Source organism: Ovis aries, chromosome 3 (genome assembly GCF_016772045.2).
Source record: "Ovis aries strain OAR_USU_Benz2616 breed Rambouillet chromosome 3, ARS-UI_Ramb_v3.0, whole genome shotgun sequence".
Lineage (NCBI taxonomy): Eukaryota > Metazoa > Chordata > Mammalia > Artiodactyla > Bovidae > Ovis > Ovis aries.
The window spans coordinates 42,795,454-42,806,617 of NC_056056.1; positions in this window are offsets into that span (position 1 = coordinate 42,795,454).

Sequence of the window (11,164 nt, forward strand, 5' to 3'; positions counted from 1 at the left end):
TGGCTCCCACGTCCTCTCGGGCTTTTGTTCCTGACAGACCAGGCTGACCTCAGGTTATCTCTGGGCAGCCCATTTTCACAGCTGGTGTTTCTTTTTCTCTCTTTCCCTTATCTCTGTGTGTGCTTATTCATCGTATCCAACTCTCTGCGACCCATGGACTGCAGCCCACCAGGTGCCTCTGTCCATGGGGATTCTCCAGGCAAGAATACTGGAGTGGGTTGCCATGCCCTCCTCCAGGGGATCTTCCCAACCCAGGGATCAAACCCAGGTCTCCCGCACTGTGGGTGAACTCTTTACTGACTGAGCTACCAGGGAAGGCACTTATCTCTATTTTCTAACTATTCTTACAATAACCCTTCCTACTCACATGATTTTTTTAAGTTCTTTCTTCCCAGGAAGTGGGAAGCAGAAAGCAGGAACCCTCCTCCAGGGGATCTTCCCCACCCAGGGATCAAACCTGTGACTCTTACATCTCCCACATCTCCCACATTGGCACATGGGTTCTTTTCCACTAGCGCCACCTGGGAAGCCCCTTAGCACAACACAGTCTTCCCAGGAAGCCAGGAGCAGAAAGCAGGAGAGGGGGTGTGATTACTCTTCCTGGATGTTGTACACCAGCTCTGAGATGGGTTTCTCAGAAAGGGGGAGAATCCTGAAGACAGAGGAGATGGGGGACAGAGGAGGGAGGGCATCAGCCCCCTTTGTTCTCCAGCGTGGCTCCTAAGAAGGAGCAGGCCCCCCTGTTGCAGACCTTCTGTCCTGCGAAGGTGCTAACTGGCTGAAAGAGAAGCCGAGAAGGCAGGAGGGGCAACAAGCTAGGTGTGAAGGCCCCTCACAGAGCTGCAGAGAGCCTTCTGCCTGTGACTCAGATGGGTGTTGACAGAAGACACTGAGCCACACAGCTGTGTGTGAAGGGGCAGGAATACAACTAGGCAGTCTCATAACTGAAAAGCAGGAGGCTCTGCAGAAGAGCCTCTACAGAAGAAGGCAAAAAAACCCACCTTGCCTGTTTATATCACTAAGTGGGACTTGGGTTCCCTACTGTCTCGGGGTCTGTCCCTTTCCTGAGGACCAGAGTCGTGGGTCCCAGGCTGTGATCCAGGCTCCATGTAGCTACCCTTTCTCCCACGTAAGCCTGGGAGAAGCAGGGCAGGCTGGCTGAACGCCAGGCTGGTCTGGAGGTTCAGGCAGTGTAGGTGATCCAATTTCCAGAATTTGATAAGAAGGTTACCTTCTGAGACAAGTAGGTAAGATCCTCAGAAATCAGCACAAAACAATGAAAGAGAAAGGTCACTGAGCCCTGCCTCCTAAATCCAGCGAAGTCTGTAACCACATGGACAACTTTTTCTAGGGGGGAGTATGTGTGCTAAGTCGCTTCAGTCGTGGCTGACTCTTTGCAACTCTATGGACTGTAGCCCGCCAGGCTCCTCTGTCCATGGGATTCTCCAGGCAAGAATACTGGAGTGTGTTGCCAAGCCCTCCTCCAGGGAAATCTTCCCCGTCCAGGGATCGAACCCGCGTCTCTTCTGTCTCCTGCACTGGGAGGCGGGCTCTTTACCGCTGGAGCCACCTGGGAAGCCCCCGCAGGTCTCTAGGACCATTCATCTTGCAGAACTGAAACTCTTCACACATCGAACAGCAACTCCCTCTTTCCCCCGTCCCCTGCCCCTAGCAACCATCATTCTGCTTTCTGTTTCTAAGAGGCTGACTACTTCAGATACTTCATATTAACGGGAATCATACAGTATTTGTCTTTAGGTTAACTGATTTACTTCATTTAACATAAAGTCCTCTGTAATCTATGCGGTAGCATGTGACAGACTGGCCTTCTTCTTAAGGCTGAATGATATTCCACTGTATATATAACAGGCAATTTTGCTGCACCATTTTGCTGGTGAGTGGTGAAAGGGAACAGACTTATGAAAGTAAAGCTGCATTGATACAACTCCTGCCCAGTGAGGGAAGGACAATGCCTCTGGCTGGCTCCAATAGCTGAGGTGGGTCTTTCATTTGTTCATTAATTTATTTATATATCAAAATGTATCAAAACCTACCACATCCAGAGATGCTGGATATGTGAGAGAAGACCAAAATATTGAATGCCTACTAGTAGGGCCACCTTATATATCTTTACTGTAAATTTTCTTTTCTATTTGAGCTTGTTTGAGGAAGGTTCTGCTATTTGCAACCAAAAAAAGGTCCTAATGAAGATATAGCATTTTAAGAGGGAGTGCTATCAAGATCAAATTAGTCCTAATGCAATCTATATATTGAATAAGCAAGATGCCTGGATTACAGAAATCATATGTTGGTAACTTCCCTGGTGAGCCAGTGGTTAAGAATCTATCTGCCATTGCAAGGGACCCGAGTTCAATCCCTGGTCAGGGATCGAAGACCCTACATGCCATAGGGCAACTAAGTCCATGTGCCACAACTAGAAAGCCCATATGTTACAACTACTGAGCCCGAGCAATCTGGAGCCTATGTGTTGCAACAAAGACTCAGGAAAAAATAAATAAATAAGCTATCATTGCAGTCTCCCACCATCCCTTAAATTTTACTTAGAGAAGCATTAACCTTTTTCTCAGATGAAGAAGCCACCGATATTTTTGCCCACTCATAGGTCAAAGACAACCCTAAGTCACTATATATCCTAAATAAAGTCTCAACTCCAAATCAAGGATGTTGTCTAGTCGCTCAGTCATGACTCTTTGCAACTCCATAGACTATATAGCCCAGCAGGCTCCTCTGTCCATGGAATTCTCCAGGCAAGAACACTGGAGTAGGTTACCATTTCCTTCTCCAGGGGACCTTCCCAAGCCAGGGATTGAACCTGGGTCTCCTGCATTGCAGGTAGATTCCCCACCAGGGAAGCCCAAGTCAAGGATGCCCAGTCCCTATCATACTGGCAACATACTTATACGAAAAAAGTATTCATTGTTTCCATGAAAGTCAAACTTAACTGGGCAGCCTGTGTTTTACCTGACAGTCCAACTCCAGGGCTGCATGAATGTCTTCACATGGCAGCTGGTTTTCCCCAGAGCATATGACCCTAGAGAGAGAGGACAAAGAGGAAACCACAGCTCCTTTTACGACCTAGTCTTGGCGGTCTCACACTTTTACTTTCACCATATTCTATATTCATTAGAAGCAAGTCAGTAACTCTAGCCCACACTCAAGCAGAGGGGAATTAAGAATCATCTCTCAGAGTGAGAAGTAGTTTAAAAAAAAAAAAAAAACTTGTGAATGTGTTTTTAATCTTCTTTCCTTTCCAGGCAGCCCCCTATCTTATCCTTAAGACACAAACACACATCCTGCGCCCTATATAACTCTGGGGTGTGGGAACCAGTAGCCTCTTCTGGCCCCTTAGGTTTCCAAGTAGGGGTCCAAACGCTACCTTGAGTCAGCACTGCTTCTCCCCGTCTCCCCCATGGGAAGCACTTTCCAAAGTTCTCCTTGTATCTCAAGCCAAAAGTTAGAAGAAAGCACCTCCACCTCTCCCCAAAAAGGGATGCTAGGGGCCCAGAACACAGTAACAGCTTTCCCCAAAGAAATCTCTTTGCACAGTCTTATTCTTTTATCTCTTCACTGACTATTTTTTAATCACATCCAGTGGTCAGAAAGCAGATGCCCAGAGATTTCCTTTGAAGACAATGCAGAATCTCCTACTCAGTTTGCCAGGAAAAGCCTCAATCTAACATCTTCCATGAGTGAGTGTTAGTCCGACTCTTTGTGACCCCATGGACTGTAGCCCACCAGGCTCCTCTGTCCATGAAATTCTCCAGGCAAGAGTACTGGAGTGGGTTGCCATGTCCTCCTCCACACATCTTTCATATTGGTATATAAAAGGATTTATTTCAGGATACAGAAAGTGTCACAAACCAGGAAAAGGGATGGTGTATTCACAAATCATATAGGCATGATTAGCTCTTGGATTTGAGAAAATCTTTATGTATTCACTATGTATCATACACAAAAAATTAATTTCAGATATGTTAAGCCAATGAAAAAAGAAACAACTTAAAAACTAGAAAACTTTTAACCAGTTAACTGATTTTGAAAGAATAGAACCTTCCAAGTCTAAAGGCAGTGGGGAATGGAACACAGAGGAAAAGATATTAGTTCTTGGTAGACATTGAGAGCTTGCCACAAAATTGAACCTCAGAAAATCCTTTCCTAGTATCAGAGGCAGTAAAGACTCCAAAAAATCAATCTATGTGTTATACGACAGATCCAAAGATGTCTTCCTGTAATATTCTATGAGTCACTTTGAAATGAACCTAATATAACACGTTCGAAACTCTAAAGTGTGATGGCTATTTTCTGTTGAACAAATATTATATTTACAACTGACACAGCCAGACATCATGCTATATGTTCATTCATTTCACAAAAGCTATTATGAGCCCAGACTGTGCCCAGCACTGTGGCAGACTCACGGGACCCAGGGGTGAACCAGACCATGGTCCCCTCAACCCTCATGTAATATATAAGTATACAATTTAACAAAAGTTTTCATATTGTGAAAAGTTACATCATAATATGAAGTCGTATTTTTACTACCCAGAATTATTTTCAGTGAACTATGTTTTCACCACCTTTCAAGTGGGTTCCCGCTTGAAAGCTGTGATTCTCAACCTTGGCTGAACTTTGGACTAATGTGGGAAGCTTTAAGGCTTCTCAGGTGGCACTAGTGGTAAAGAATCCTCCTGCCAGCACAGGAGACATGAGGTCCCAGTTCGATCCCTGGATCGGGAAAGATCCCATGGAAAAGGGACTAGCAACCCACTCCAGTAATCTTGCCTGGAGAATCCCATGGACAGAGGAGCCTGGTGGACTAGAGGCCATAGAGTCGCAAAGAGTCAGACACATCTGAAGTGACTTAGCAAGCACACACGGGAAGCTGTAAAAGTACTGCTGCCTGAGTCGCATTCCCAGACTCTGGTATCATTTGTCTGGGGTGCCACCTGGACACCAGGAATGTTTTAATCTCCTCAAGTGATTTTTCTGTACAGCCAGACTGAGAACTGCAGAGTTCAGCTCAGTCCAGTTCAGCTCAGTCGCTCAGTCGTGTCTGACTCTTTGTGACACCATGAACCGCAGCACGCCGGGCCTCCCTGTCCGTTACCAACTCCCAGAGTTCACCCAAACTCACGTCCATTGAGTCGGTGATGCCATCCAACCATCTCATCCTCTGTCGTTCCCCTCTCCTCCTATCTTCAATCTTTTGCAGCATCAGGGTCTTTTCAAATGAGTCAGCTCTCCGCATCAGGTGGCCAAAGGACTGGAGTTTCAACTTCAACATCAGTCCTACCAATAACCATCCAGGACTGATCTCCTTTAGGATGGACTGGTTGGACCTCCTTGCAATCCAAGGGACTCTCAAGAGTCTTCTCCAACACCACAGTCCAAAAGCATCAATTCTTCGGGCACTCAGCTTTCTTTAGAGTCCAACTCTCACATCCATACATGACTACGGGAAAAACCATAGCCTTGAACTACAGAGTGGGACTCAGAAAAGAAAAGACCACTAGATGTCGCTGTCCCCAAAGGTTTGAAGAGAAACAGCCTTCCCATAGTCTTACTCAATTCCCTCCAAGGCGAAAGACATGTTTTTGCCAGATTTGAGGCCCAAGGAAGAGCCCAATAAAAATTATTCCTTCATTTCTCTTTGGCCTGAATGAAGTAAGTCACACAAAACCCAAATATAGTAGCTTCCTAGTGTTGTCATAATAAAATAAAATAACAGAAATTACTTGACTCACAATTATAAAGCTAAAGGTCCAAGATAAGGTATTAGCAGGCTGAGTTTCCTCTGAGGCCTCTCTCCCTGGCTGGCAGAAGGCCCCTTCTCACTGACCCGTCGCAAGGTCACCCTTCTGCCTGTGTTGCCTATGTCTCCATCTCCTCTGCTTATAAGAACGCCAGTCAAAGTCAATTAGGCCTACGCATATGACCTCATTTTACCAAAATTACCTCTTCAAAGGCCCAATAACGGCCTAAGGTGCCAATATACAGAGACTGAGGGGACACAATTCACCAAAAACAGCAAGAAATCAAAATCAAAACAAATCCAGTTGATAAACAACAAGGACCTACTGTATATTCAAAAAGAATATATATATGTATGGAAAAAGCGCCAGTGTTAGTCGCTCAGTCATGTCTGACTATCTGCGACCCCACAGACTGTAGCCCACCAGGCTCCTCTGTCCATGGGATTTCTCAGGCACGAATACTGGAGTGGGTAGCCATTCCTTTCTCCAGCAGATCTTTTCAACCCAGGGATCAAACCCAGGTCTTCTGCATTACAGGCAGATTCTTTACTGTCTGAACTACCAGAGAAGCCCCATATATATGTATACATTGGTTCCCAGAAATATCCAGGTTACCATTTGCTTCGGATGTATACTCATTCTCTGTAACATGTCTCCTATTATTCTGTTAGGATTCCATTCCTTTTTTAACTGAAGTATGGTTGATTTACAATGTTGGGTTGATTTAGGATGTACAGCAAAGCGATTCAGTTATACTTACATATGCAATACAAAAATATAAATGGTAACCTGGATATTTCTGGGAACCAAATAACGGACAATAACACATCACATAACAGGGATTGAATAAACTACAAAATGGAAACTTTGTGAGAATTAATAAAAAAACGATGTAAGCTTTCATCAAGAAGTCTCAACTGTAGTAAAGCTTATTCACACTGGGGAAAGGGGAAAAACAAACCAATCCAGCTGATTAACTGCAAAAGAACAGTTTCCCAGACGTCCACAGCTCAGAGACCTGTCACATGGTAACGATGAAGAGAGTTGCTTTTTTTTTTTTTTTTTTTTTGGTCTTCTTTCCAAATGCTACACCCATTATTCGATTTCAAAGTTTTCTAAATAGCCCATACAAGGATTAGACCTCAAGTGTTCATTTGATCATGCATGGCAACCCACCCCAGCGTTCTTGCCTGGAGAATCCCCATGGGCAGAGGGGCCTGGCAGGCTACAGCCCACAGGGTCGCAAAGAGTGGGGCACGACCAAGCGTCTAAGCACGCACACGCATTCATTCAGTCATTTAACCCTATTTCTTGCATCAGAAACAGGCCCGTGGTGATTTCTGTGGTTGTAAATTATGTTCCCAGTATTGTTTTTACAGCACAAGTGATGCGCGTTCGCTGAAGAAACACCAGGAAACACAATACAAAAGATTACTTAAAGTCATCCAGAATGCCACTAACCGAATTAGCACTTAGACCAAATCCATCGAGACTTTTCCTCACTGCCTGTGTCTGTGTCCTCCAAAAACGAAACATATGGTTTTGTGACCTCCTTTCCGTCACATAACAAAATATCCTGAGCATCTTTTCATGCCAACTACAATGCCGTGAAGGCTTGAGACAAGGGCATCGATCATCATTTTATGTATTTATATAGATGAAAGTTGTGCGTATGTGTATACGATGGAAATTTCAAACCAGAGTGGAGGGTATAATGAAAAGTCCCTTTTTCCCCACCATTCCCATCCCCACCCCCTAAACTCTTCTTTCTAAGACAAAACAGTAACATAGAGCTATTCCAGAGCAATGTGATTCCTGGCTGTGGGAGAGCTGGGTGTGGAAGAAAGCGGTGTAAAGGTAGCCAAGGGCTCTGTCCCACACACACAGAAAGTGAAAAAGATGCCAGAGCTGACGTCTGAAGATCCCACCATCGAGTCACCCTTTAAGAGCCTCTATAGGGCTGTTATACTCTGGTCCCGGAGTCATGATTCACTTGACAGCTAACACACCCACATACATGCTTTTTGTGTCTAGTGAAATCATTCCTGTCCATTGGACTCCCTCCAAGAGGAGGCTTGGAAGCTGAGCCCTCCAGGACAACAGCCACGGGATGCATGTGGCTGCTTACACTTAAATCAGTTAAAATGAGAAAGTCAGCAAAATCATAAAGTCTTGCACCCCCTCTCCTGCACCCCCTCAATGTCACTGAGCAGCATGTGACCCCAGGCACAGAGGATGGGCCCTGCTGTCCAGGGGCTGAGGGACTTGGGGGTGGGGAGCTGCAGAAGCCCGGGGTCCTAGCACAGTGCCTGCAGTCAGCTCAGCCCCGGACTCTGTCATTGAAACCAATCTGCCACCTCTGCACTCGCTTGTTTTGTGGAAGCATTTAGGAGTCCCGAGCAGGTTCCTAAATGTGGAAACATTTAGGAGTCCAGAGCAGGTAAGCAAGGCTAGCAGGAAGGGACGCCTGGGGCAGGAACACCCACCTCCAAATTCCAAACCCACTTCTCCTTCTCAGCCTGAACCTCAGATAGCTTTCAAGGACCTGATCCTCGTCCCCGAGAAGCTCAGGACCTTATTCCCCTCAGTCCCAAATCCTAGCTGGAGTCACACGCTCAAACCAGAGCTGGATATGCCCACCTGCCAGAGGCACTTCCAGGGACCCCCAAGTCCCTGGGTACCAGCAGCCCTCGGAGAAAACTGGCTTTATCACAAAAGTCACACTGAGCTCTTGGGTGAGGGGTTAACTCAGAAGAGAGGGCATCAGGCACTAAAACCAAACTCAAATAGCTTCAGAACACACCACCAGCAGCAAAAGAGAAATTACCCCGGGCTTCTCCCGGCAGGAATGTGGCAGTGGTACCTGCACTGGGTCCGAAGCACCAAGAAAGCAGCAGCTCACTGGAGCTTAAAGCTGCCACATGTTGTAAGAGAACAGGGAGAAACCAGATAGATACCTTTCACAAAACCCAGAACAACCCAAAGCCTCCTCCAGCAGCTCACACACACACGTGCCTACACTCAACACAGAGTTGGTTTTTGTGGCAAACCAAACACACCCTGGGAAAAGTTCCACGGAGAAATTCTCTTCTGAGTTTCAGCACAAGCCAAGCAGGTTTCAGAGAAGGTGAGGAATCATAGAAGCATGTTTTTGCCATTTTCTGCTTTTCTTCTGAGACAGGAAGAATCGAGGCAGGGCACAACCATTAAAAGAAGGACACAACCATGAAGAAGAACACTGAACAACAAAAAACCCATTAGAACCTACTAGGCTCAAGATGGCAGAATATTCAGCTTCTGCAACCTTGAGCCTCATTACACGTTCATTGTTAGTACATTAGCTAAAGGACATGCCCACAGGCACCAGGAGGGATCTGAGGCTGACCACAAAAGGCCAAAAAGTGAGCGATGCCCCCAGTTCCTGGAAATCCCCTTCTGTTACCCAAGACAGAATATTCCTCCCACTTATTAGTGTATGAAATTACCCAGCCTGTAGAAACCAACAACTCCATATTTCAGGATGGCTCTGACTTTCTGAGAGAAGCCCAGGCCCTGGAGCTGCTTCTCACCTTCTCAGACCGTCTATAGAATGCCACTGCTGTGCTGTCCGACTTTTTGAGACCCTGTGTGCTGTAGCCCACCAGACTCCTCTGTCCATGGGATCCTCCAGGTAAAACATACAGAGTGGGTTGCCATTTCCTACTCCAGGGGATCTTCCCGACCCAGGGATCAAACCAGCATCTCCTGCATCTTCTGCGTTGGCAGGCAGATTCTTCACCACTGCACCACCTGGGAAGCCCCTCCATAGAGTGTGTATCTCCCTAAATAAATCTACTTTCACTTTACTATGGCCAGCTCTTGAATTCTTTCCTGCAGGAGGCCAAGGACTCTCACTTGGCAGCCTGTCCCAAGGATTCACCTGAGACCTGAGATATAACCATCCCCGTTTTTCCTACACGTCCCCATTTTCCCTCTTTCCTGTCCTGTCTGCCATCCTCCCAGCTCCAAGCCAAGTGAATTGCACCAAAGGCAGCTTGGATGCCTTTGAAAGCTCAGGGTTCACTAACTCCACAATCCCAGAGCTGTCTGGACTGTGTAGAGAAAGGAATGCGACTCACAGTGCTGCTCAGCATCACAGAGTGCCAAGGGAGGCATGCTCACCCCGGGTGCAGCAAGGTGTGTGTGTGCTAAGTCACTTCAGCCGTGTTCAACTCTGTGCGACCCTGTGGACTATAGCCCACCAGGCTCCTCTGTCCATAGGGATTCTCCAGGCAAGAACACTAGAGTGGACTGCCATTTCCTAGGAGCAATTAAAGAAGATCTGGGAGCGTCCCCTTCTTCCCCTTCCTTCCCCCTTGTTCTGATGGTGGCCAGTGAGGCTGGGTCCCTGGGGATGGAGAAGCCTGTGGGAGAGAGCCTACAAGGTTCAAGATGCTGAATGCAATGACTAAAAGTTACCAAAAGTTCAGATAAAGTTGAAGTTTGGAGCCCCCATATCCCAGTTCACATACTAGTTCCCAAGACTTTAAGTCGAAGCACTGGCTTGGGTCACACTGGGAACATCAGCCTTCTGTTGGGCAACCAGGGGGAAACAAGACCCAAGGGACTGTCTGTCCATCTGTCTGAATGGAGAAACCAGCTCTTGGCTGGAGCAATCCCTGCCAAGGAGGTTGAGTACAGAGGCCACTGGGTGAGTGCGACTCACAGAAGCATTTGGTTTGTCTGATTGATAGAGGATTGATAGAGCATTTTCAAATTTGAGTCAGTTGCCAGCCATTTAAAGATCAAGAAATCTTACCAGAGAAAACGCTAATTTGAAAAGATACATGCACCACAGTGTTCAGAGCAGCACTATTTACAACAGCCAAGACACGGAAGCCAAGCAAGTGCCCTTCAACAGACGACTGGCTTAAGAAGAGGTGATAAAATAAATAAAGTTAGATTAAAATAAAGTAATTCTAAAAAGAAAAAAGATGTGATATATATAGTAATATATATAGTAATAATATATATATTATTCAGCCAGAAAAAAAAAATGAAATAATGCCATTTGTAGCAACACTGATGCACTGCAGAGTTCTATACGTGTTGAAGTAAGTCAGACAGAGAAAGACAAATACCATATGACGTCACTTATATATGGAATCTAAAAAGTGATACAAATGAACTTACTTACAAAACAGAGGCAGACTCACAAACACGGGAGCCAAACTTACGGTCACCAGAGGGTAAAGAATGGGACGTATAAATTAGGAGTTTGTGATTAGTAGATACTATAATATAAAAATAAACAACAAGGCCCTACTGTGTAGCACAGGGAACTATATTTAGTATCCTGTAATAAACTCTAATCTGAAAAAAAAATGTGTATATATATATATACATATATA